The sequence below is a fragment of the Rhodnius prolixus genome, unplaced genomic scaffold, assembly GCF_049639745.1.
Source record: "Rhodnius prolixus isolate KJV_2025 unplaced genomic scaffold, Rpr scaffold_10, whole genome shotgun sequence".
Taxonomy (NCBI): Eukaryota; Metazoa; Arthropoda; class Insecta; order Hemiptera; family Reduviidae; genus Rhodnius; species Rhodnius prolixus.
In genome coordinates, this window is record NW_027411615.1 from 5645912 (window position 1) to 5673340 (window position 27429).

General features: G+C 33.8%; 1 protein-coding gene and 1 long non-coding RNA gene across 7 annotated transcripts in view; one reads left to right on the top strand and one right to left on the bottom strand.

Moving 5' to 3' along the window:
- Positions 1–27429, bottom strand: part of Utx (Utx histone demethylase) — a 114341-nt gene that overhangs the window by 16711 nt on the left and 70201 nt on the right. The window contains exon 1 of one of the 6 annotated variants that reach the window (XM_074133820.1): positions 2266–2283. The exons of 4 other annotated variants lie outside the window; for them this stretch is intronic. The gene's annotated coding sequence lies outside the window, so the exon portion shown is untranslated. Of the gene's footprint in view, positions 1–1632; positions 1858–2265; positions 2284–27429 lie in introns of those variants that run through there. One more of the 6 variants, XM_074133821.1, reaches the window with a different exon arrangement.
- Positions 2393–12997, top strand: LOC141457199 (uncharacterized). Its single transcript, XR_012460264.1, has 3 exons — positions 2393–2613; positions 11327–11386; positions 12615–12997. It is a non-coding gene; the product is annotated as an uncharacterized lncRNA (long non-coding RNA).

Sequence of the window (27429 nt, forward strand, 5' to 3'; positions counted from 1 at the left end):
GGATATCCTGTCCGCAAAAAAATAAAAATAAACTGTATATATAAATATGTTGTAGGATGAATAGGTCGTACAGAGTTGTTGCGTGCGCTCCTTGTTAAGGCATTTCATTGTACAATTTTAATTACTCTACTTCATTTATCATTGTTCCGAGTTAACTGACCGTTTTGTTTATGTTGTCTGAAAGTAATAGATTAAAAAAGAAGAAGTATTTATCGTATAATATAAATAATAATGACAATATTACATAAGATTTTTATTATTATTATTAATATGCTACAGCTGAGTAAACTGGTTAAGATATACCTGTAATGGAGATTTAAAATGAAAAACCGGTCCACTTTACTCCATACAAGATCTACTGCGCAGACGTAAAATTCCACTTCCCTCTCCAATCAAAGCAATGCGGAAGAGGTGGTTACTCGTCATAAGAATGGAATTTTGAATTTAAACGGTTCTAAGACAAACGCTGGTATTACTGGTTCTCTTTAAAGTTTAAATGGTAACATCTAATCTAATGTTTAAAGCGTAGCTATTAGAAAATTAATTAGTAATTTTATCATTTAGTAAATTTACAATCATTTTCATTTATTATTAATGAAAAAGAAATTATGAATGGTGTTAACATTTTATCTAGATTTAGAATGAAACATATCAAAAGGTTCCCCAAAACTCCTCCTAAACTAATTGTTTTCTGGAAAAATTTTTAAAGCAATTTATAATTAGGTATTTTAAGCATTCTGTGTAGTCAGTAAACAGTTAAAGTGAGAATTATATATAAAAAAAATCTAATTTCATCTGTAGACTTGTTTTCTTTCGCTTACTACGATAGGAATAGCATTGGAAACTAGTCTAATTTTCAAAATCTAGTTTTTATAGGTTGCTTTGGTTTTTAAGTACTCCAAGAACTGCCAGTGACTTAGCGACAGACCAACCTTAACAAGATAGTCTTCTTTCACTTTTATAGAACGGATCTAACGATTTTTCGGACTAAAACATTGTCCGTCACGTAACGTAGATCTACATTTATTAAAGATATTTTCTCCATGCAAATTCGATGATGGACACTGCCGGGGACATAAGCTTCACTCTAAACACCATTTCAGAGTAATGAACTATACTATGTCTTAATCAGTTGTACAATATTTTATTTAATGAACGTATTTTTCACACTTGTCTCATATATTTTTCGAAAAAACCTGTATCTATTTCTTCGAAACTTTTCCCTATTATTTATGCACAACTAAATCAAATAACTCATCCTTGAATTAGTTTTGGTGTAATCAAACAAAACAAATTTCAGCTTTTCCAAACAAGTTATGTGGACCAGCCACTATTTCAGGTAACTTGAAAGTCTCTGCGGGTATCCTAGCCTTACGAAAAACCATAGGATATTTAAGAAATCTAACACGTAAAGCAGCAAATAATGTTGGATGTGTACAACAATTTTTGAATTAAGTATATAGCCCCATAGGCAGCCTGTAACTTATCTTAGCTTTAAAATGTACACACTGTAAGGTGTATACTTTACCGACAGCTTTATTCTATGAGAAAACACTATCACCTAAAGCATTCACAATATTTTTTTTATGGATAAATTCATTTTAAAAGTCTCCGGAGAGCTGTTGGGGTTACCTCTATAAATTGTCAATCCAAAGGTACCGCTGTCTGCCTTTAGTTAGTAAAATGAATAACTAACAAGCAAAATTAAAATTTAAAGGACACTTTTTCACTTAGAATTTGTACTGAGATATTATCAGCGAAATCTTAATGAATAAAAATGATCAGCGTATAATTTTAATTCTAAACTACGAAAGTAAAGCTTCAAAACATTAAATCAGAATAAATATTAAACGAACTCACTTGCTACTCACAACCAACTCAAACAGATAAATGAGTTTACAAAGTGGTGGGCGAGTAGTAATAGGTTTGTAGTGTTACGTCACGTGCTCACATACTTATGAGTAATGCTGTTTCATTCATGAGTATAAAGGAGTCACTCGTATTCACTCACCCACTCATCTGTACTTCTCAGAATGTAACCACAACAGCATAACGTTTCATCTTTTCTTTTTTTTTTTTCTGAGTATTCTCGCGAGGGAGAGGGAGAAAAATAATTTTTACTCGGAAATGAAATGGAAATTCACGTGAAAAATTGTTATATTAGAATTTATTCATACCAATTTTCTAGATAACAAAGGAAACTAAGTACTAAATACCAGTTAACTAGAGAAGAAAATAATTTTCATGATGGTAAATAAAACTCACCAAACAAAGATGTGGCAGGAAACTTAAACTAACATTTAAATCAAGCACAAGAGAAGAAGTCGAACACTTGTTTCTTGTAAACAGGTGACTTTAAATATTGTATAATATATATTTCTTTAAAAAAAGTCCAAGGTTTTGCTTATGTTTAGGATAAATTTGTTTGCAACTGTTATATTAATCAATTTAAACAGGAAAATCTTATTGGTATTGTTGGCAAAATTGTTTACAATATCACAGCGAAGTGCGTTCTATTGTCTTATCTCCAATCGCTTTCTACTTTAAGCGTTGATGGGCAGTAATCAAGTCCAAAAGAAAGGAAGAAAAATACGAAGAAAATGCAGGAAATTGGTAAGCCTACAGCCAATATCCTGTTTTTTGAAAGTGGTTTCTAGACATTAACTGCTCAAAAACCAATCTTGAAAGGGTTTCATCTAAATAGGTTCACAATTCTAGAGTGTATCAATGAATGCTACTCGGTAAAAGAATGCTTGTTTTCTGCCGTTTCGGATTTTCATCCCTCTTCAGAGATTAAATCCGAATTTGGATTTTTTACTTATAAAGCTACTGCTAAGATGTTAACATGATAGAAGCTTGATGCGTAGAAGTCACTTTTCTCCTCATAAACCTAAGGAGTAATTGATTTCCTTCTTCAATATCTTAAGATTGATGAAGACACGAAGATAGCCGAAATTGAAACCAGAATTTAAGTATGCTATCTATAAAAGGATCAAATAATTGGTATTCTTCTAGTACATATTAGTTAGCTTACGTAGTTTAAAAGTCATTGCAGCCATTTTCACTAACTATCAGAAAGGCATTAATGTCAACACTGGGAAAGACAGCCTCCTACAGCTTTCTTGGTTTAGACAGTATCTTACCCATATGCTGAAAAGATGAGGTCTCATCCAAAATAGAGAGTCTCTGCAGAATGCAAGAAACATCTCGAAGAGTTTACTCTGAACATGAATTTCCGATCGGTCAGGAAGTAGACTTATTTACAGAAATTTCCAATTTTACTTACAAGAAAACTCAATTTTGACCTTTTGATCAAATAACTTCCTCTTAAATCTTACTAAGAGAATATAACAGGAAGTTATAATAATTTGCTTTTAAAAATAGAATATAATCGGTTTAAAAAATAGTAACAATAACAATGTAGCCATTTCAGTCGTGATACATTTATTCTGCCGAGCTTTCGGCCTAGGGACTACGTCATCTTCAGGGCTAGTTTACAAAGTAATATTTTGCTAGGGCTAGTTTACATTACAGGGTTGGTGTGTCTTCTGTCTTGTCTGTTCATAGACTGCAACAAACTAAAAGAAACACACAAACACAAACTTCAAGAGAAATACAAACAGTTACTAAACTTTCACAACAAAAAGGACCAACAGACAACTAAGAACATCCAATTCACACAAAAATGGCTACACAACACTACAAACATAAATATACCCAATGAAGTAGGTTACTTACTGAGTCTAGGCCCCAAATTTGCTCTACTCCCTAACAAAATTCCTGTCACGGACTTCATAAAAGACACTGAAGTCCATGAACAGACAAGACAGAAGACACACCAACCCTGTAATGTAAAAATATTACTTTGTAAACTAGCCCTGAAGATGACCTAGTCCCTAGGTCGAAAGCTCGGCAGAATAAATGTATCACGACTGAAATAGCAATTATTTTTTCATCCTATTGAAACTATGAATCAGTCACGAAAAAGAATGAACAACAATAACAATATACTCACTACCACAGAATAGATATTCAAACACAATTTGAAACTAAAGTAAACTTTAACAACTTTAGCCTAACTACTAATTGTAAAAATACAAAACACTACGCTTATATGAACTTGCAATAACATTATAGTTTACGTAATTAAATAGGTAATACAAATTTACGATGATATCAAGGGATATTCCCCGTGAAGTTACCCAGTTTTCGTGAGAGAATAAACGGGGGAAAACCTTCACTGAACTTACGAAATCAATTCAAAAAAAATGTGAAAACATAGGAATTTAATTTAAAGTTTTTAATAGCAATTTAAAATTGTATTTTTTTTTTTAAATTGTATAGTCAAAATATATTTTAAAATGCAGGTCTTTTTTTTCTTTTGTATAATATCACAGTAGATTTTTAAATTACAGTTGATTTATTAAAATGTACGTCAATAATTGATACGACCGACGATTGACAATCCACTGGGGATTCCAACAGTGGAAAGTACAAACAGCAACTGTATGTATCTAATTATAGAAAACTTGGAAAGAAAATTTATTACAGTGAAATAATGGGAAAACCCAATCCAATGATTTCTTCTGTGGGGAAAAATTAACTGTGAATAATTAACAGAAGTATAGAAATAGAAATAGAAATAGAAAAGAAATTTATTATTCTGGGACAATTGTCCCCTAAGAATAAATACAGGAACAAATAGAGGCCTTAATAGTTTGGCCTGTGATTATACAGAAATTAAATAAATAAATAAGTATTTACAAAAGTGAAAATAAAAATAACAGCAGAAATTAAGGAAATAAATTAAAACAATTAGAATTTCGGAGGAAGCTGAATAGAAAGGAGATAACTAAATAGAAGGGATTTAAAGATAGAAAAAGTAGGAGCATGGCGGACAGATGATGATGGTAAGAGAGAGGTAGCACGAATCAGGAAGGACTTGTCAAAGGATGAGGTACGGTGTGATAGGGAATATAGAGATCAGATGAGAGAGATCCGGTATTACAGGAATGTATCGAGGATTTAAACTTAAGGAGTTGAAAAATACAGGAAGGCCTTTGAGACTGGATGACTTGAAAAAGGAAAGAAGTCAAAAAATACTGGCGACGATAGTCAGGAAAAAGCCACTTCAACTCATAGGAGCAGTGCGAAAAAAAGTATAAAATTCTATTAAGAGATAACTAGTTAGCGAATAATCTTGCGAAGAGATTTCTAAGATTAAAGTTGATTATTGGAATGAAGTAGAGAGAGACGAGGAAATGTTTTTCTATTTTTTAAAAAATGGAAAACGTAGTTGAATTTCCATTCCAATAAGAGAAGCAGGCTGAGAAATCTTGACGTAACATGTGAAAGGAAACGGATGTAACAAAAATTAAATGGCCTACATTAAATACATACACAATTTACAAAGTATGACGTCAGTCTCCGTGCTATGACTAATTTGGCCTCTCAATTAGGCTTTAAGTGATTAGTTATTTTTTTGGGGTTCGTCTTTAGAATTTAAACAGTAATTTAAAAAAAAAAATAGAATAAAATTTCTTCAAGGACAAAATGGCGCTGGAAAATTTGCGATCTGGAAAATAATATTCTTTTTATTTTCGTTTTCTATTTTCTTGAGAATATGGCGGTCCGCTATCTATCGTCGCTTTGCTAAACTATGTTCCGTAATATCATTAAAAGATCTAAATCCTGTGTTTAATCTTCAAGAAGACCTCAATAATATCTCAGCATGGGCCACGAACAATAAGCTTACCCTGAATGTAGAAAAGACCAAAGCTATTGTTATTGGCTCCAACCCACTCCTTAAATCATTGGCTCCTCTTCCTAATCTTTTCCTCGACTATATCCTAATAAAATGTTGTTCCTCTGTGAAAAACCTTGGTATCACTTTCGATCAAAACCTATCCTGGAAAAACCATGTTTCCCAAATCTCTCGTCGTTCCATCCATATCCTTAAGCAGTTTAATAGTTCCCGTCACCTTTTTCCCAATTAAGACCCGGCAACTCCTAGTTTCCTCTCTTATATTCCCCCATTTCGACTATCGTTGTTTAGTGTACGGCGGTCTTTCTGGTGTTATTGAAGCTAAGCTCAAGCGCCTCATGAACTGCTTCATAAGATTTATTTTCAGCATTCCCAGAGACTCTCGCATTTCGCACTGCTACAATGGGTTGAAGAGGCTTTTTCCTGTCTATCGCCGCCAATATTTTTTGGCTTCTTTCCTTTTTCAAGTCATCCAGTCTCAAAGGCCTTCCTATATTTTTCAACTCCTTAAGTTTAAATCCTCCATCCATTCCCGTAACACTAGATCTCGCTCATCTGATCTCTATATTCCCTCTCACCGTACCTCATCCTTTGACAAGTCCTTCCTAATACGAGCTACCTCTCTCTGGAACTCCTTACCATCGTCTGTCCGCCATGCTCCTACCATTTCTATCTTTAAATCCCTTCTATTCAGTTATCTCCTTTCTATTCAGCTTCCTCCGAAATTCTAATTGTTTTAACTTATTTCCTTAATTTTTATTGTTATTTTGATTTTCACTTTTTGTAAGTACTTATTTATTTATTTATTTTCTGTTTAATCACAGGCCACACTGTTAAGGCCTCTATTTGTACCTGTATTTATTCTTAGGGGACAATTGTCCCAGAATAATAAGTTTCTTTTCTATTTCTATTTCTAAATTGTCCAAATTTCATTGCCCCAAGCTAACCACCAGTAGTGACTGCAGTACGCCGATCGATTTCAATAAAAAGAAAAACAACAACAACATTGTGAACAACTTTATAGGGAGTAGTTATGCTCAATCTCATTTAAACGGAGCAATTCAATGAATAAAACAGCTGATTTTGGGGAATTACATCAGCGTCAATTGCAGTACTCGTTGCTAGACATCCTAAGAACTTTTGGAGATGCTATAAGATCTACAAATAAATAAATAACTAGAAATGAACAAGTTTTGACTTTTTAAACCCTCAAGTCTTTTTTAATAGCTCCCTAGACGGTAGAAGTCAGGGCAGCGGGTCAGGCCCAAGAATGCACGGCTCAGATCAACGGGTTGTAACCACGCCATTTATAAATTTCAAACCCACAAATGCATACAAATCATTCACAAAATGCAATTAACATTTTAATAACTGAAAAAAAACTCTGAAATCTAATCACAAGTCTTCACTAAATCAACTTAGATTTAACCACACAAAAAAGTTGATTATGATTCATAAAATGTTTTATTCACGAAATTGCTTTACTGATTCACCATTTTGAATACAATTACAATTACTGCATCAAATGTACAGTACTTGATTCTAAGAAGACTATTACATAAAGTACCGTTCTTTCCCAACTTCCTGACAATCAACTATTTCTTCTTCTTCTTTTTGCTGTAGCAAAGCAGTGAGCTGTAATAAGGATAATAGAATTCTGGGTATGACGGAAAATTTTTAGAAATAAAAAAAGAATTAGCCTTAAATATTTTTTGCTAATTTGGAAATGAGTAATATTGTGTATCCCCCTTGTTTTACGCTAGAATAAATTTTCACTTCCGCTGAGTAATGCCATTACTAAAAATAATTCACTCATATCTATTGTACAGTAAACAATTGTAAAACCTCCATTTATCTTTCAACGAAGAAGGTTAAATAAAAAATAAACAAACGGACGAATGTAATTTAGTATTTTTCTTTCAGAGTCTATAGAACGTCAATATCTGAGATCACTGTTACTCATCGTTTTCTCAGAGCAGTCTCAGAACAGTGATATATCTCGTAGCAGTCAAAGTAGTCTGTTTTTCCGGTCACCAAGTGGGCTGAAACTAAGGATATTTGAACCAATAAAATAATTCGCACGATTAAAACATCCTCTTCCAGAAAGATAATAATAATATCTTGTCAGGGTGTTGGTCTAGTGATCAAGAGCGTGGCTTTGTAAGTGGGAGGTCCCCAGTTCGAATCCCACGTATGACTACATTTTATTTAATAAAAGTGTTACGATGTATTAAGTATTGTGAATGACTGCACCCGCGGGATTCGAACTGGGGATCTCCCACTTACAAAACCACGCTATTGTCCCTGCCACTCCTCCCTGGAAAGACATTCTTATCGTAATCATAGGTCAAGAAGTCTTGGATACAGGGTACATTAACATGATGTGATGGTTACTTTTATTTGATGATAATACAAATTTATCCTGATTCTCCCACAACCATTACATTACTCTAAATTCTTTAAAATTGTTCAATTATTATTATTTTTGTTCTTTGCGTCCAAAATAACTTTTTTGCAGTTAGAGGACCTCCCAAAACGTGTATCTCTGGTAGAAAATTAATATCGAAAACCGTTCACGAATAGATAAAATTGTAACTTTGATCTTAAATATCTCGACTAATATTAGGGATATCGAAACGGGATTAACGTAATTTTTCACAGTTTTTTATGTAGTTTTCATAATCATTGTTAAAACCAGTGGTCCTTATGAAAACCTGAACGGGTTTTTAACCGTAACTCCACCAAAAATAAAGATACAGCATCGGGGGTGGAAAATTTGAAAACTAGACTAAAAAAAAACATATAGTTTACATCATACGTTCTTTCGAAATTCCGCTTTCCTAAAACGTTATTAGCGATTGGTGCGTTTTAAATGGATCACCCCTGTATAATGAAAAATATCTTCTATTAAGTGCAAATCGCACAATGAATGAAGCACAATTCGAGCTTCTTCATTACGGCCAACTCTGTAATTTAAATTAAATAAAGAACCTCTAATTTTGATTATATTTTGGATAAAAAACAAACTGTTATGTATCTGTTATGTATTTAGAAAGATTATGTTAGATGTAAAGCGTAACAACTATCTGAACAATAACTAACAACCCTTAAACGATATTTTTTCTTTAAAAGTTTCAAATACAATAATGTTTAATTATATGTAGGTTCGCACCACCAAGTTTAATGTAAATCGTTAAAAAGCGGAAACGAGAAAATAAAAGAATTTAAAATTATATTTCCAGTTTACCGACTTTCCAACAATAAATGTAATCACAGCAATTCTCTTATTGTTATGTGAGCTGTGAAACAGACAACCTTATTTCTTAAAGAGCACTTTAGATACAAATAGCAGTTCTCTTTAGGAGGGCAAAATAAGTTAAAAATACTACGAGAGAAATAAAGTTGTACTTTCTTAAACCTCGTTAAAAACATAATTATGTATAATAAAATTTCTGGGTACCTAATAGCCAGTCTAATCTGAAAATATAAGAGGAAGAAAAAACTGTGTGATTGCAATACTTCCTTTTGTCAGAGAATGAATATATCAACCTGTTGAATTGCTCTACTGATCTAAATATAGGTTACATATTTACAAAAGTGCTTTTATTTATTCATTAATAATTTAGAAAGTGATTGCAAGAGTCATAATATAGATATTTATTATAAAAGGAAGAAAGAATGAAGAGAAGACTTTAAAGATATTTTATAAAAGGAACTTGGAGCAAAGAGATACGGTTGGAAGGATATCGTGTATTAGGTAAGAGAAAAGGAGACATAATGGGTTATACTTGAAGGAGGGGTCAATGTCCGTACCTGGAACGATGAAGCGAGAGAGGGTGAGGATTGTACGAGAAAGAGGAGAAGATACAAGTCTGGTCAGAAGATAAGGTAGAATTGAAGAATAATAAGAGGGAATGTGTATGTGTAGGTATTGAGTTGGCTGTGGACAAGCTGCACACAGACACACACACAGACACAAAACTTTCTGTGGCATTTCCTTCCCTTCCTGTCCAGGACATACGGGCACAAAAATGTTTGACCAGCCCCCTCTCCTATCACAAAGCTCGTGATGCCACTCTTTCATTCGTCCATCATAAACACATATGCCTTCTATATGAGCAAAGAGCTCAGTGGGGCGGCTCAACTACAACAGCCTTCTTGATCACTATTATTGGCTAACGTATGTCTCTAATAACACCACAACATAACAACAGGCCAATACATACACACACCAATATAACAAATCTTGAACTTCCCACACAAGCTTAAATAATAATTGTGTATCCTTAATACAACCAATTTGTTTTTTTATAACCTCTTCTACCTTCTGATATAGGATTAGGGTAATTATGAATTCAATTTTTCTTTCTCTTCTTTGTGTTTTTCGATCTCGAAAAGATCGTGGAATAAAACAATCGTATTTACATCATAAAAGACTTGTAAGCAATAAAGTATTTATATATTCAATCCATTTGTTTGTACCTAATATTATCGATCAAACTTTTACTGCAGGGGTATATATCTGGCACCACAAACATTCTTCTGAGTTTTAACCAACAATGAAGCGTGGTTTCTTCATATAGGTAGATAGCAGATTACCCAATTATTTATGCAATAAACCCTTTCATAGATAATACTCGTACATTTAAATAAAACATTTTTTAGACCTGCGAAGCTAATATGTATTGTGGTACTGGGTTCGATTCCCGGTCTTAGGCCTTGGATTTTATTTAATGGTTAATAAAAGAAATTTACAGTAAAGTATTATTTGCTAGACGACACCTAATTGGTAGTTGGACGTTAAGCCCCGCCTGAAAAAGTAGGCGATTACTTTACTTTACATTTAAATAAACGTTTTTCTAATTCCTGGCAGAATTCGGAGGTAAGATTCAGTTTCTTTTTTTGGTGCTGATGCCAAAGAAGATTACATAATTTTTTACGCACAAGGAATTGATTATTTTTCTTTAAAGAGGAAAGAATAATAGATGTAGAAAGCTTTCCAGGGTATCACTCGATTCAGTCCACCATTGAAACGGATGGAGCCACATTTGACATCACCTACAAACGTTTCGCTGAACTTATCCTTTCACCAAAACTCAGATCACCAAAAAACAAAAAAGGGTAACTGTCTAGAACAATTGAAGTCTTAAAAAATTAAATAAAAATAAAACAATTTTAAATGGAACGGAAAGTGATTCCACCCAGCAAAATGTTTAGAGGCAAGTACCCAGCAAAATAAGTTTAAATCGTCATACGAACTAATGAAGGAAGAAGTAGACTCTGCAAAAACTGATTCTGATTCTTTCAAAAACTATTGAAGAATTTCAAGTTCAATATTAAATCCTATATTAAGTAATTTATATTCAGAATTTTTATTAATTGCAATATGAAAACATTGTGGGCATGTTTAAGCTCTAGCTTTTATTTTTTCAATTTTTTAAGAATAATTTTTCATTGGTACATGTATAAATTTACATAATCAGAACCCCTACTTATTTTTTAAAGAAAGTTATCACGTTATCAAAAAATACTTATCTTTAAATTTATTTCGTCTGTTTTCAGCAAGTAGAACTCTGACCACATATTCCGATTTAAATTGATAAAGATTGCTGATAGTAACGCGTAAGTATAGTTATGATAATAATGAAAACTACAAAATTTTGATAAATTTTAAACCTGAAGGTGTAGAAAATGACCAAAAACTAGGATAAAATAGATATGGAGTAGATATTTATACAGGGAAATTTCACTTTCACCTTGGGCAGTTAATCGACTGCTTTTGACCCACTTTTCAGTTTGACCAGGTCACTAAAAATGTTTAGGTCATTGGCACCGAACATTCTTTGGTTTTTACCATATTATTAATTGGATGTAAAAATTCAATAAAGCAGTATTATAAATATTTCTATAAATACGATCCAGTCGAACAATGATAGATTGGAAAATACAATTTAAGAATTTTTCACGACTAGCGTTTACTTTATCAAACTTCTAGAAGGCAATTTTTTAAAATAAGTTTTAAAATTTTAATTAATTTATACATTGCCTTAATATTTCTTATTGGAAATTGGATCTGCCACTCCCTTAAGAAAAAAAGGCCTACTGAGGGTAAGTATGAAGTCAGTTTTAGGCAGTCCAAAGACCCTGGAACTTAAGCCAATGTGACTGGGTATTGCGATTGGTATATCAAATCCAATAAGTTGCAGGTCCTATGACAGGGGTTTTTAGAAGAGGATGGTGTGGTCGTAATTGGCTGGATGTACCAATAAAAGAGACTGCAAAGAGTCCAAGCTACTAAATCCACTGCCATCAAAAATATCTTCTATTGTGGCTTCCTCAAATGTTACAATTGTTAGTTAGGACGTTTTGTAAAGTGTATAGCGTACACAGATAAGCTCGATTTTGCCTGTAGATCCGCTAAATAGTTACACACATCAACTACCTCTGCAGGGCCTGAAGGGTTGGACCTGGATACCCACAGGACTTTAAAGATCCCTTAAGTCTAGTCAACTTCTTTGTACATGAAGGAGGATGTTATCCTTGCCCAACAACTACTACGCCCTAAATAATAAAAAGCTACTCCTTCTTGTTGCAGACTTCTGGATTCCTTAGGCTAATTAGAGAAGAAGTTATCCTTCGAAGTGATCCTTGGCCTCCCATTAAACCTAGTTGATCATCTTGACATAAATTATTTTAAACATTTCTAGTAATCTTTTTGTTTTGATAATTTCATTAAGTTTTGTTGTAATACCAAGAGTACTTCTTTTTTAATTGCTATTTTAATTTTGATTGATAACATTAGTTTGTATTTTGCATTAAATAATTGATTTTTTATTTCTTTCGATAATAGAAGAGGAATGTTTAGAAGAAATGGACTACGGAAAGAAAGTAATAGAAAGAATAATGTGACAAAGTTTTAGTTAAACTGTAGAAGAACAGGAAGGAAGTCAAGGACACGAGAGTATGATGAAGAAGGCCGGCCAGTAACATGACGACGACGTTGTTGGGTGGCGCCGCCAAACTACACCACTAGACAACACTCGTCATCATCATCTCCACCACAACTACATTCTTGACAACAACACGCCCACATATACACGCACATTCTATATCTATAGATATAGCAGTGACGTGGTAAATATGTTGTGACCTAGTTTCCACTTCGGGCACTTTTGCTGCCACATAATATTTTGCTATACTTTAAATTCCATAAATTTGTTAATGTATATTGTACTTTAAGAAAAGTTTCTACTTTCAGAAGATGGACTTTTAAATACTTATTTAAATTTTCTAAGAAAATGTTCATAAAACTCAAGTTATGACAGCACTCGTGGTGCTAGAAGGCATCGATATTCTTTCCTGTGACAGCCTGCTTTGTCTCGTTACATTATGTTGAATATTGAAACCAACTATAAAACCATTGGGATAGTGATATGTCTTAAGTTAAATGAAGGATTAACCTTCAACATTAGGAGTGGATTTTTCAGCTAAAAGAAGCTCCTTTTATAAAGAAAAGGCTACGCTAATCTACGCTCCTTTTGCAATTCTTAGCTGGCTTATTAAATGTATGTTTGAATTCTAAAAACTGTTTCCTTTTGCACGTACATTTTTAAAATTTTGTAAAGCTGAGTAAATAGCTTCAAGTACTTCAACGAAGAAAGTACTTACAGTAAACTTTGGTATTCTAAATAATTGTGATCCTAAAGAATCTCCAGTCGCCAAATATTTTAGTGCTATTTCTAGTTTGGTTCGAGCAGGAATAGCATTTCCGTATTACAGTATTTTGCCTTTGTATAGAAGAACCAATTTTATGTAACAAATAATAAAACTGGGTTCGAAACATGTTCTTAAAGTCATCTTCATTTTCTGTTTGTAACTTCACACAAAGATTACTGGATGTTGCGAGAATATCTCGTCTTGTTATCCATTTTTTTGACCCCAACACCTTTGTTTACGATGTTTTCTTAATATTTCTTGTCTCAGAAGTACAGCAACGATCAACACACCCTCACTCATTGCACTCATGGTTGCAAATGAAACAGAGAATCCAATTGAATACAAGAATTGCATAAGAAATTATAGTATAATTATATTGTAGTATGTGCTAGACCTGTGAAGCTAATATGTATTGTGGTACTGGGTTCGATTCCCGGTCTTTAGGCCTTGGATTTTATTTAATGGTTAATAAAAAAGATACACAGTAAAGTATGTTTGCTAGTCGCCTCCGTCCACGACACCTAATTGGTAGTTGGACGTTAAGCCCCGCCTGAAAAAATAGGCGATTACTTTACTTTACTACTTACAGTATGTGATGTTTAAACCAGAACAATTTTGAATGGAAACTTAACTAGTAGAGCAAAAATGTGACATGTTGTTCAGACGATGCAAGTCATTTATTGCTGCATTAATATTGAATGCAACGGGCGAGAAACTTGCATCGTGTAAATGAGGCTTTTTTTATATTTTGGTGGCGTATAAAATCATTAAATGGTTAAAGGGGATTTTACCATCTTCTCTGACAGCCTACGCTGTCCTAAAAACATTGGAAACGTCTGAAGATCGTCAACGAATGCCTCAATGAACTGGAGGCCTTGCTGAATAAAGTAAGTCGCATCACAAAGGTGTAGAAGGTATCGGAATGGAAGAGGCTGACAGACTTGCTAAGGAGAAGGAACATCTAATTCCTATATAACTGCCTGTGGAGTACATTATATACGAATTACATTAGGGCACAATGGGCTTATTCTAAGTTCCCTTAGAGGACCTAATTCCAGATTAGATAAGGACCCATGTCGATTCTTCTTATCAAGAGTTCGGGCATGCGCTTTAAATGGGATGTAAGGCTCTTTTTACTAATTTTTGGATTAAAAAAAAAGAAATTAGAAATAATAGAAATTAGTGGGAAACTATATAATTTTACAGCAAAACTAGTTAATATTAAAGTAAAAATGGAAGTATTAAGTTGATGAATATGCAGAGCTCAGTTTTGCACCAGAATACAGCAGAGGGGAGAGGTTGAAATATATTTAACTAGGCCTACAACCCAAACCTTAGTACAGAACCCGACCTTCCCCTCCACAACCCGAGTGTTCATCCCCACTACTGCCGATCAATACACGGACACTAACAGGTCAATAGGGGTACTATAATTTATTAGTGAAGCGGTCAAAACATACCTCTTACCCCACCTAAACTCTGTTTATATCTATATATAACATTTTATTAATTCATTGATTTTTATTTTTTATCTCCTGGCGATATTTTATGTATTTATATAACTTCTGTTATTGACTCGAGTCTGTCGCCAATATGAAGATTAAGTAAATAATGTCTAGCCCACATAAATAAGTAATTGGGCATGGACTAAGCAGATCTTTCCTAGGTGTACTTAGGTCTGTATGAGTAACTCAGCCTAAATATTGGCTCAATAAAAATAAAAATAGATTTAATTTTTAAAATATATGAGGGACCAAAACAGAAATACAACCTCCTAATTGTACGCTTGACAAATGTCCCATATAATTCTTCTATTTTTTCATTTTCAACAATTATTGACCAATTGTTAGCATAAAAATAGAACAAACTGGACACGATCAGTAAAAATCGTGTACAACAGCGTTAAATTGCGAAACATAATCAGCGATTGGTTTAATAATAATCTAACTTGAAAGTGATTATCTCTTGCAGCTAGAATACGGCGTTGAAGGGCTGCAAACGAGTACAACATGGAATACACCAATACTGTGCGTGACAAGCATACTCAGATTGGAGAGCAGGGGCAAATTACACCAATCTATAAGAATTAAAATGTTCATTTTATCTGCGAAACAATCTGAGTATGCTTGTCACGCACAGTATTGGTGTATTCCATGTTGTACTCGTTTGCAGCCCTTCAACGCCGTATTCTAGCTGCAAGAGATAATCACTTTCAAGTTTGATTATTATTAAACCAATCGCTGATTATCTTTCGCAATTTAACGCTGTTGTACACGATTTTTCCTGATCGTGTCCAGTTTGTTCTATTTTAATGCTAACAGTTGGCCAATAATTGTTGAAAATGAAAAAAATGAAGAATTATATGGGGCATTTGTCAAGCGGACAATTAGGAGGTTGTATTTCTGTTTTGGTCCCTCATATATTTTGAAAATTAAATCTATTTTTATTTTTTATTGAGCCAATATTTAGGCTGAGTTACTCATACAGACCTAAGTACACCTAGGAAAGATCTGCTTAGTCCATGCCCAATTACTTATTTATGTGGGCCCCAAACAATATCTAATAAGTAATCTATTAGAAACATCCATTACTTCGACTTGAAGTTTCGGCTAGACATTATTTACTTAATTTCAATTTTACAATAAATTTTATTGGATTAAATTCATACCTGCTAGAAAAGGATAGTATAGCTACCGATCTAATTATTACAACAGATAGAATAGAATAAATATTACAATAAATATATACAAAATAAATAAATAATTAAATATTTGAAGTATCAATGTACAAAACAATGTAACCTTCATAACAAGTGAGGATAACAAGAAAGGTTTAAAATGAGCAGGATAAGAATGCAGGGAGAAAGAGGTGGAGAAGGATCTGTAGGAGGTTATGTCGCGGCAGAGTGGATTAGGATGACAGTCCAGAATGGAAAGGAGTTTGAGCAGACGATTTTGGATATAGGAGTGTACCGAGGATAATAGAGATGCAATCTCCGTGGAGTGAGTCAACTTTAGTGCGTCGTGGAGAGTCTGAGAAATTTGTTCTGGAGTTTCTTGATGTTACTACTGCAGGTCTAGGCTCTAGTGGAGCAGGCGTAGAGCCACATCAGCCTAATGACCACTTTGTAGAGAAGGAGTTTATTGGTCACAGACATTTTAGAGTCACGCGAGAGTAGAGGAAATAGCAGTCGTGTAGTCCAGTTGGCCTCTGAGTTTACTTTGTCCTGAACGTGTGCAGCGAAAGTCAGTTTGTTGTCCAAAGTTAGGCCTACAGGTACTTAACGTGGGTAGACCACGGGATCAGTGAATTATTGTGTCTAATTTGTCAGTCTGCGTTTGGTGAAGAGTATAGCGTTAGTCTTATTGTGGTTTATTTTAATTCTCCCCATTAGGGTAGAATTTGGTTAGTCTGTCGGTAGCAAGAGTAAGTCTGTTGGTGATGGTGTCCATTCTCTAAGATGACGTGTATAAATCCAAGTCATCAGCGTACAAGGCAAAGGTTGACATGAGGATTTATGTAACAGGATAGGACCTAGGATGGATCCTTGGGGAACGCCTGCTGCAATTGGCTAGGGGTAGAGGAGTTTAAGTGAAGGGGTTTAATGAGGTATACAGGAAAGTGGTATTCAGTTAGGCGAAAGAGAAGTCCAGCATGCCACACGGTGTCAAAGGCTTTTTCTAAGTCATGCAGTACCATTCCAACAGATATTCATAATAATGAATTTCACAATACATGATCGTCCTTACAGAATTATTTATTCCACATCTGCTTTTAAGAGTAAAGACATAAATTATATTGTATTTTGTTTGGCTAAAAGCAAAAGCTAATGATGGAGCAATGAAATAGTGGAAGTAAATATTAGAAGGTGGTTAAAATTAATTTCTGTATCACGTATAAAGACTTAAGCAAGTATTAGATGTACATAGAAGAAGGTAGATTATACAAGAGCTGAAGAAGGATGCTGAGTATTATAGAAACAGGTGTACTCCACTATGAACACAGTGTAGAGTCATAGGATTGGAAGTGAGACAAGACAACAGCACAGATGAAGAGGACACCTGGACCAGCATCTGCTGTTTTTCTAAAAAAAAAGACAGCCAACACCACCTGTACATGATATAGTGCCCCTTATACGCTACTAACTCCTTATTAACATCGCCGTTCTAATCCAGCTGTCTAGCATCTATCACATCGTAATATTATCTTGGAGGTATAAAAATAATAAGAATAAAAAAAAAAATCCAAGATAATTAAATAGCACTTAATACTTCCACCACATTATAAAACCCACATAATGTGCGAGGGGCCAGGCAAACAGGCTAAGACCTATACATTTACTTTTTCTTTTTAGACATTAACTGTCAAACCCACTTTATGACATTGTCTGTAATTACCCTGAGTGCAGCACATTCATTTACCAACCTTTTGCAAAGGTAAGTCCCTAATTAGTTTTAATTAACCAAACTCCCAGTAGGAAACAGTGGTGGAAACCTAACTCCCAAGATGATTTTAAGTCAGCACTGTTTACAACTTCTACAGCAAGCTACAATATCTAACATAATTTGTAATATAAATTATGTTCGTCAAGAATTGTTCAAATAAAAGTTATTTCTGTAATTTTATGAACGTAAATTTTGGTAACTAATTATAGATGCAGGGGCTTTCAGGAGTAAAGATTGACAACTTGGAGGAAGAAACAAGAAAGCAGGACCCGCTGACAGGGATCGACATGATTTCCAATCAAAAGCAGAACAAAGCCCTCTGAAAATTCGTAGTAGTAATGGACACACATTTTTTTATAATTAATAATTTTAACCATTCTTTCAGTCATTTACCCACAAGTTTTTTTTTGAAGCATTCTTCAAGATGTCCTTGATGTCCTTGCTTAAGAAGTTTTCCTCTACCTCAGGTAGCCCTTAATCTTAACTTTCCCAATTAATTTTGTCCTTACAGAAGAAAGCTTCAAAACTATACAGCTAAAGCCAAGGATGTCGTCGCATTTTTTCTGTTATATAATAAGAACTAAGATGCCTATTATGTTATACATTCGCATCTTCAGAAATTTGTAAGGCAAACTGGACGGAATTGGTCCGTTATTAAGAAGAACAAAGAGAAATAAGAGAAAGAGCAGATGTTAGGTAGATGTAGTAAGGGAACAACACCTGTACAACCTTGTGTTCCTTTACTTAGGCGTACACACTTACAGTCTATGTACACGTATTTGTTTTGTGGTTGTTAATAATTTATCTCTTTATTTAGGAACAATATATAGTAAACCATTGGGTACCTTGTCTCTGTGTGTGTGTGTGTGTGTTTCTGATGGCTCTACAGGTGACCAATACCACACCACCTGTTCCTTACAACTCGATCTTTGTATGGTCCATTAAAACAGTAAGCAACAATAACGAATTAATAACAGTCTTTCTTTATGATAATTGTTCTTGAACTGTTACTTCCACCATTCTATTTGCAGCAATCAACAATCTAAGACAATGTTGTTTTTCTTTGTTTAATATTGTTCTTTTATTTGTTTACTCCTGCGCTATCGTAATGCCTTACAGTACACCGTGCTAGAAGATCAGTTATCAGCCAATAGCAAAAAAGTTTTCCCCAGAGTTGACTCCCTGTGAATCCCAATCCCGGCTAAAGCCAATTCGTAGAATATTTTGGATTGTTGACATTGGACATGACTAACTTCTCGGCCACCCAGAATGTATAGGACTTGGTAGAAAGTCCTAACTGGGTTCTGTGCTCTACTTCAGTGATCTCAGACAAGCATTTATAGTCTCTTGGCCAGCGCTTCACAGAACATTAATAAGAATCTTTTCGGCCCTTACTACAACATTTATGCCAGAAATAGCACTTTATATTTTGTGCGTTTGGCCGGAACTAGGTTGCAATGCGCTGATGCAGGGAGGAAAAAACCCGACGAAGAACACATATTGGGCTATGAGAGTTTTCAGAATAGCAAAATTCAAGATGTAATAAAAAAAATCACTGATTGCTTCGCATCTTAATCCACTTTAAAACAGGAAGGAAACGAACCGAACAAATAATTCCAACACTTTTCCATGCTCTGAGACACCTCAAATCCTAGTACATCCAGTTAAAAATTTAATTTCAAAAAATTGTTGCTGTTGCTGCTATACTCTCTCTAAAGAAGAACAGCAACAGAAAGTAGAAACAAAAGTTACTAAGGGAATGGCGCTAATGACTAAGAGAAGACACAAAACATTTTCCGAGTTAATACAAACTTAATACTTAACAAAAACTTACAGTTTTAAAAGTTAAGTATAAGGGTTGATTAAACGCCAAAAGGTACACAAATCAGCAGTTCCCAACATTTCATTAATACTTCATAGATATAATTTAAGTAATTTTACTGCATTAACTTTTCCTTCACATTTTTTAGAATTTATTAGATGTCACAGACCCTTATGCTGGCCATTTTCGTCTACAAAATATTTACTCAAGTAGCACACCATTTAACTTAGATTGACTGTAATATCTATTTATCTATAATAATCAAACTATTAATCACAGGTGAAAAAGAAAACGTTATAAAAAATATAAAAAAAATAAGAGGCTAAAAAATTCATAAACTTTTTTTACATCAATGATTTTATGCATTTATTTTTATTTTTAAATAAAAATCATTGGTTTAAGTTCATTCTTCGATTAAAGTAATTGTTATTTTATGTAGTAGTCAAACGTTTATAATAATAAGTAATAAATAATCTGGCTTTATCGCAAATAATATAGTTTTCTTCAATTACATTCTCAATCTAGGTGTTCTTCCCACAATGTTATATATATGTAATATAAAATAAAGAAAATAAAGATATGCATATTTTTAGGACAGCTAATTATTCCAGTATTTTACCATAAGTAAAATTAGGGGGACTAAATTAAATTACAATTGAGAAATGAGTAAATATTGTTGAATAATCTACTTGTTATTAAATGTATGTTATTTGTGCTCACGAATATTTCGGTAAGACGAATTTAAGACTGAAATATTGTTTTGAATCCTCCGTGATTGAAATTTAAAAAGTGGCCGACTCTAACTTTGTTTTTTTCTACTTTAACATGCATGTATATGTGACTACTCAGAATAATTCATCACTCATTTTATCATAATTATAATAAAAAAATATTATGAATGAACTGGCCAGCATAAGGGTCTGTGACATCTAATAAATTCTAAAAAATGTGAAGGAAAAGTTAATGCAGTAAAATTACTTAAATTATATCTATGAAGTATTAATGAAATGTTGGGAACTGCTGATTTGTGTACCTTTTGGCGTTTAATCAACCCTTATACTTAACTTTTAAAACTGTAAGTTTTTGTTAAGGAGATTTCTGTACCTTTTGGATAGATTTTCCTTTTTGTCTATTTGCAAAGTTACGTCTGCTTTACAGATTTTTTAAAATTTGGAATAAGCTATTCTATCATTATAACCTGATAAGGTGTTAAATCGGAACCGTAACTACCACTGGAGAGATCTTTTTAAAGAATGATTATAGTTGCGGTCCCCAAACCATCCTCAATAACCATTTTTTTGAGAAAGCGTTTTGAATAAAATAGGAAGGTATTTGTACGTAAATAGCAAAATTAAACTGCGATTTCAGTACTTCCTTTTAAGAGGAGCAAGAAAAATAAACTGCGATTACAGTACTTCTCCCTAAAAGGCAAAGATTTTGAATCGAACGACAATTCATTCATAATGTAAATAGGTTCACCCATTGATAATTTTAACGATTGCAGTACTTCCTCTTAGTAGGTGTAAGAGCATGATGGCACATCACAGCCACGTAGAGGAGCTTTAATTACTGCTTCGTGCTAAATTTTATCAAAATCGGACTAAGCGTTATAGAAATATTGGTAATAATAGATTTAGAAAGGGCTTTACTTGGGTGGGGCAAACTCCCCTCCTTATAAGGCACAGCGTCGAGACTTTTAAAGTACAAATCTGTACAAAATTTCGATTCGAATGACACTTCATTCATGAAAATCGGTTCACGTGTCGATAATTTGAAACGATTGCTATACTTCCCCTTAACAAGTGTAAGAGCAGATCGTCGCTTTAATGTTAGGTAGGGGAGCCCTAACCCTATCATCCTACCAAATTTTATCAAAATCGGGCCAAGATTTACAGAGTAATTAGTAATAATAATTTTGGAGGGGGCCTTACATAAAGGGGGCTAACTCCTCTCCCATTCGATGTACAGGGCCGAGACCCCCAAAAGGCACATCTACATAAAATTCCGAATCGAATGACACCTCATTCATGAAAATCGGTTCACGCGTTTAGGCGCTACGTTGTTTACAAAAAAGGTAACAAGAACAACAACAACAACAACAACAACAACAACAAGAAGAAGAAGAACAAGAACAAGAACATTTTTTGAAAAAGCGGTTTTTGCTCATTTTCGGCAACTTTTTTCTCGAAACCTATTAGATCTGGGTGGTTGCAAAAAAATTACAGTTATAAAGGAGGATTTGCCCTATATTATAAAGAAAATTTGGGAATTTTATCTTTTATAGAAAAATAGAAAAAAATTGTCAAAGTTGGGTGTTTTTCAACGTTACACTTTTTCGTGCAGTTTTTGATGGTCAACCCTTATACAACTGTCCTACCGGACAGTTTTAATAATAATTTTGGAGGGGGCCTTACATAAAGGGGGCTAACTCCTCTCCCATTCGATGTACAGGGTCGAGACCCCCAAAAGGCACATCTACATAAAATTCCGAATCGAATGACACCTCATTCATGAAAATCGGTTCGCGCGTTTAGGCTGTACGTTGTTTACAAAAAAGGTAACAAGAACAACAAGAAGAACAAGAACAAGAACATTTTTTGAAAAAGCCGTTTTTGCTCATTTTCGGCAACTTTTTTCTCGAAACCTATTAGATCTGGGTTGTTACAAAAAAATTACAGCTATAAAGGAGGGTTTGCCCTATATTTTAAAGAAAATTTGGGAATTTTATCTTTAGTAGAAAAAGAGAAAAAAATTGTCAAAGTTGGGTGTTTTTCAACGTTACGCTTTTTCGTGCACTTTTTGACGATCAACCCTTATACAACTGTCCTACCGGACAGTTTTAATAATTATTTAATTTACAGTAATAACCAGACTGTAAGAGTATATGTGGTACTGTAAAATTTGTAACACATTTAGCTACTATGAAATAAAATACAAATAAGATAGATTCAACAGATACCGTGTAGATAATGGGGGCTTCATAAGTACACTATGCAATAGTTGTCGTGCCCAATAGGAAGGGTGATGATCTACACTGATAAATATTTAAAAAAAAGGAAAGAAAAGAGAGAGCCTGCTGGCAAGATAACATTGATTAAAGGGTGTACAATGTTATAAAGGGGTGATGAACAAGTGAAGGGTGGGGGTAAAAGGCCCTGCCGTCCTGGGTCATATAAAGTGTTGATGCGAGTGCACATGGCCGATGATGGTGAATGAGTTGGCAGTAAATTCCTGCGAGTTCACAAAGCCTTGCAGCAAGGAGGAGAGGGTTCACGGGTAAAAATGGTAAGGATTAGAAGTTCAAAAAGGAGGGAGAATTCCCCTCTGTTTTCTCTTCATCTGAAATCCCCCCTTTCCCCTCAATTCAATAACAATAAAAAATGCCTAGTAGCCACGTCACTAGAAATCAATATCCACTATCGCTTCTAGTATTACAATCAACTAAAAATAGGCATTACTTCAAAATCGTGAAAAAATCCCACCAGTGGAGTTTTAAATTTGCTATAGGTGATCAATAATAAAAATGATTGTAAAGAAACGAACTAGCCTTGACAATCTTTTGTGATAAAACGAACAGCAAATGAAGATCAATGGACTTGGAGAATCATTCGGATGGGCCTGAGAGAATGTCGTCAGGTCTTTGACCTGATTTATTAAGAACGTGAACAAGATAGAGAAGGAGATTTGTCTGGAGCTGGAGTTTGGTTACAAAATTGGATCTGTGGTGTGGTCTTAGTTTCCAAGCTGAAATCATTGGAGTGCTACTTGTACCTTACCCTTAAAATCATCATCTCTTACATCGAATCAGATCATCATATTGAATCACATTGTTAAAAAACAAAGTTGCGACAAAACAAAGAGGGGTAATAAAGGTTTTGAAATAGAACTAGAGAAATCGGAAGAGTGAAGTGAAGTTTAAAGCTCGGAGAAACGATGTATCCGTTCTTCTTCTTGAGTAAGAAGTAATTAGGAGTGTCATTTAGTCATTCACACATTAGTAAAATAAAGCGGTGAGATTTGGGCGATAATAGAGTGAATGGGATCAAATCAGAAAACTGCATCCAGGGAAGGGATTTAACTCTGTTCTCTATCGCTAGGAAGAATTTAGCAACGGAGGAAGATAAGGTGCCACTTTTAGTTCAGGTTTACACCTTGCAGGAACACCAACAATAAATAATAATAAGTTTACAAGATATGCCAAATATAAATAGAAAAAAGAATCTAAATGTGGAAATGCACTTTGCCAAAGCTTGGTACAATTATTATGTTGCGAGGATGCCACTCAGGAGGTAAACTCTTTACCACAACCTTGGTGTATTACTTATACAAGGATCTCAAGATTGATAGAGACACAACAGATCACTTTAGAAGAGTAAGAAAGTTGGAGGAACTATAAAGAGCAGGAAACTGAGATCCAAGAATGATCAAGTTAGATCACAGCTTCAGGTAGCAGTGCTAGTGTGAAAAACCTTGAAGGCATTGGCAAAGCTATAAATTCACACTGTTCTGGGTGGTTTTTACTTTATTCGAACAAGGAAGACATTTTCAGAAAATTGAAAGTGAATACAATTCTTGAAGGTTAAGCACAATATTTTGATAATAATTCTCATCAATTGTGAGTGTTGAGCCTGTCTTCGAAACGAATTTATGTCAACGAAGAGCACAAACTATAAATCAAGAAATATAACTTGGCACAGCTAACGGGAAAGTGCCCAACTGACAGGAAGTGACAAATATTTTCAATAGTTCAATTCCCTTGTTTCATAAAACTCATAAAGTAAATAAAAAAAAATATCTCAGCAATAAACTGAAAGTACAATAAACTCTAGGACTTAATCAAACAATAAAATAAATAAAAAAAACTACAATTTTTAAATAAACTATGAAACAATTCTTGTAAGTTACACTATTGAGGAATAGAAGATAAAAATAAAAACTAGGTCATCACTGCTTCTCAAAAAAACAATCGTATTTTCTCCTGTTTTAAAGTCGACAACAATAAATCTATTATGTAAATACAAACAGCTTTCAACATCACAGAATATCAATGAAGTTATCTGTCAAGGTAGCAGAGAACGCCTTGGACCATTCTTCAATATTACACTCGTTCGCTCAAATACAATATATTTTTGTTAATATACTGCGCTTGTTTTCTGTAATGAATTGTCTGGATGCGACAGTATTAATATGGATTACCATGGAATACTGTTTAATAATAATATAGTAACGATTTAGTCTTATAAAAATGGAAAGAGTCTAATCCAGAAGTTCCCAACCTTTTTGGAATGCAAAAAGGCCTTATATATTTATTTTTCTTGTCGCCCAAACAATTGTTGACCAACGCTTCTTCGGCTGATGGAGTTATTGCTTGAGAATATGAATGATTTTAAACCGATTTTAGAATATTTCGGCAAGAACTCCTTTAATATAAAGAGAATATAAAGAGAACGGAAACTCTTTTAAAGTCTATCTTTATAATGATGAGTCGACAATTCATATAACTATTACTATTGAATTACAAAAACTTCCAATATAAATAATTTTCATCTTTTGCGCAGAAATGTTTTTTGACAGTAAACATAGTCGATACGTCAATACAAAAATGGTAGCAAGTAGCCGTATTAACTGATATCGACAAAACATGAACATAATCTTACAGAAAAGAATCAATCGGACATATCTTTCAGCCATTCCAACATGCAGCGTGATTACCCTATTTGTGATAGTTAGAGGTGTCTTGTCTTGTTAGGCTGGGGTTCTCACAAAGGTTAAGTGATAGAATAATGTGAGTTGTTTTACGCCAAATTCTTTAAAAATTTTAAACAATTACGAATATAAAGCGAAGACGCTGGACCTTCATAAGTAGTTAATAGTGTACAATTTCATACATTGCATTAAATAAGACACATCTGGCAGAATGAATAAAAATTACGGGATAGGGGACCCTGATAAAGATAACTTTTATCCTTTGGAATGAATAAAATTACTTATTTTTTCTTGGATGGTTGCATAGAAGAGTTAGACGGACAGGATGCTGGGGGTTAATTGGCTGGTATAAAGCGCCAGATGTTAACAATACAGGAGAAGAAAGAGAACTGGGTGTACAGCCACCTCTTGTAATTCACCTTCTGTCTGTTGTACACTTGGTGACCCTAGTGCTGCTCCAAGTCCTGCCCCAACTATACATCCTGATCCTTCATTCAGAACGAATCTCTTTTAAGGTTCAGATTTCTTTATTAAAGCTATCTACTCCTTCTATTGTCGCATGATTACTCCAACTTTAAGATCATTCTCAATCTAATTCATAGCATCTAGTAATGATACAAAATTGTTTTGTTTATGATTGAAAATTTTCAAGAAGTTATAAACACAGTAAGAGACAACGTGGAATCGCACAATAGGACTTAGTAAGCTCTTGCTCTGAGTACATCCTGAATCTGGGTAAAAACCCGTAAAACTAGACGATTATAAAACAAAAAGAAAATCAAAAATTGGGCATACGTCTATCTGGTGACGTATCAAAGCCAAATCCTTGGTTTTAGAAGCGATAACAATAAAATAAAATTGAAATTATAATATTTTTTTCTTAATTACTAGTAATTAATTATTGTAGATACGATTAGACAGGTTAGACTCACAGGGACAGGGATAGGTTAGATACGTATACCAATTAAATTTATCTTCGCAGGATGCGTTAATATCACTTTTTCGTCCACAGGAGTCCTAGAAAACATACTAATTACGAAGATCATACCAAGATCGCCATACTTCTTCTTACCAGGAAGTAATAATAAAATAATGAAGGAAAACAAAATAGTTTACAAACTATCAATAAATTACGAAATGTACAATGCCAACTACTGATAAAGACGAAAAAAAAAACAACTAAAGATTTACATAAGAAGATAGTTACTACATTCAGTTACTATCAGTTTGAGCGATGTTGTTTATGGACAGAGTCAAGGAGAACTGGCGAGAGTGACGATGACATCAGGTTTTCTAGAAGAGTGACCTTAAACGGTGCAATACAAACTAACAATGCAACTCTGTACACAGCTGCTGTTGCATATTGCACATTGCTAGTAAATAATGTTAGACACTCTTTTATCAAGATAAAAATGAATTTAACAAGTAGGTATATTCTATAACATTACAAAATTTAAAACGTACTTAATTCTCAATAATGCAGTTTGTGGAAGTGCACATTACACGGAAAGAGATACGTTAACTGTTAACATTATAATGGAACTACTTCCGTTAGCATGCTCTAAAATGGATTTTCCTAAATAGATTATTCTTATCAAAGTTATTACTCTACAGAAATATATTTAGTAGGAAAATAGTAGAATGGATTTCCGAAAAAAAAGTAAGAAAGATGGAAAATCCACTTAGATAAGTCCAGAAAATCCTGTTTGGATGGAATCCTCGTTAAACTCTGAATTTTAGGGTTACATCTTATGCCTCCTATATAAAAACATAAGTCACAGGGAACTTAATTATCCAAAAATGACTTTTCGTCTCTCTCAGGATTGATCTAAATGGAATATTCCAGGATAATTATTCAAAAAAATATATAGAAGTCCAGCAGCACTCGCATTACATCAAATCCAATCTCAAAGAAAACTAGATTAGAAACTTTGGTTTAATCTATCGTAGCAAACATGTCTATTGTATCCCTGGTC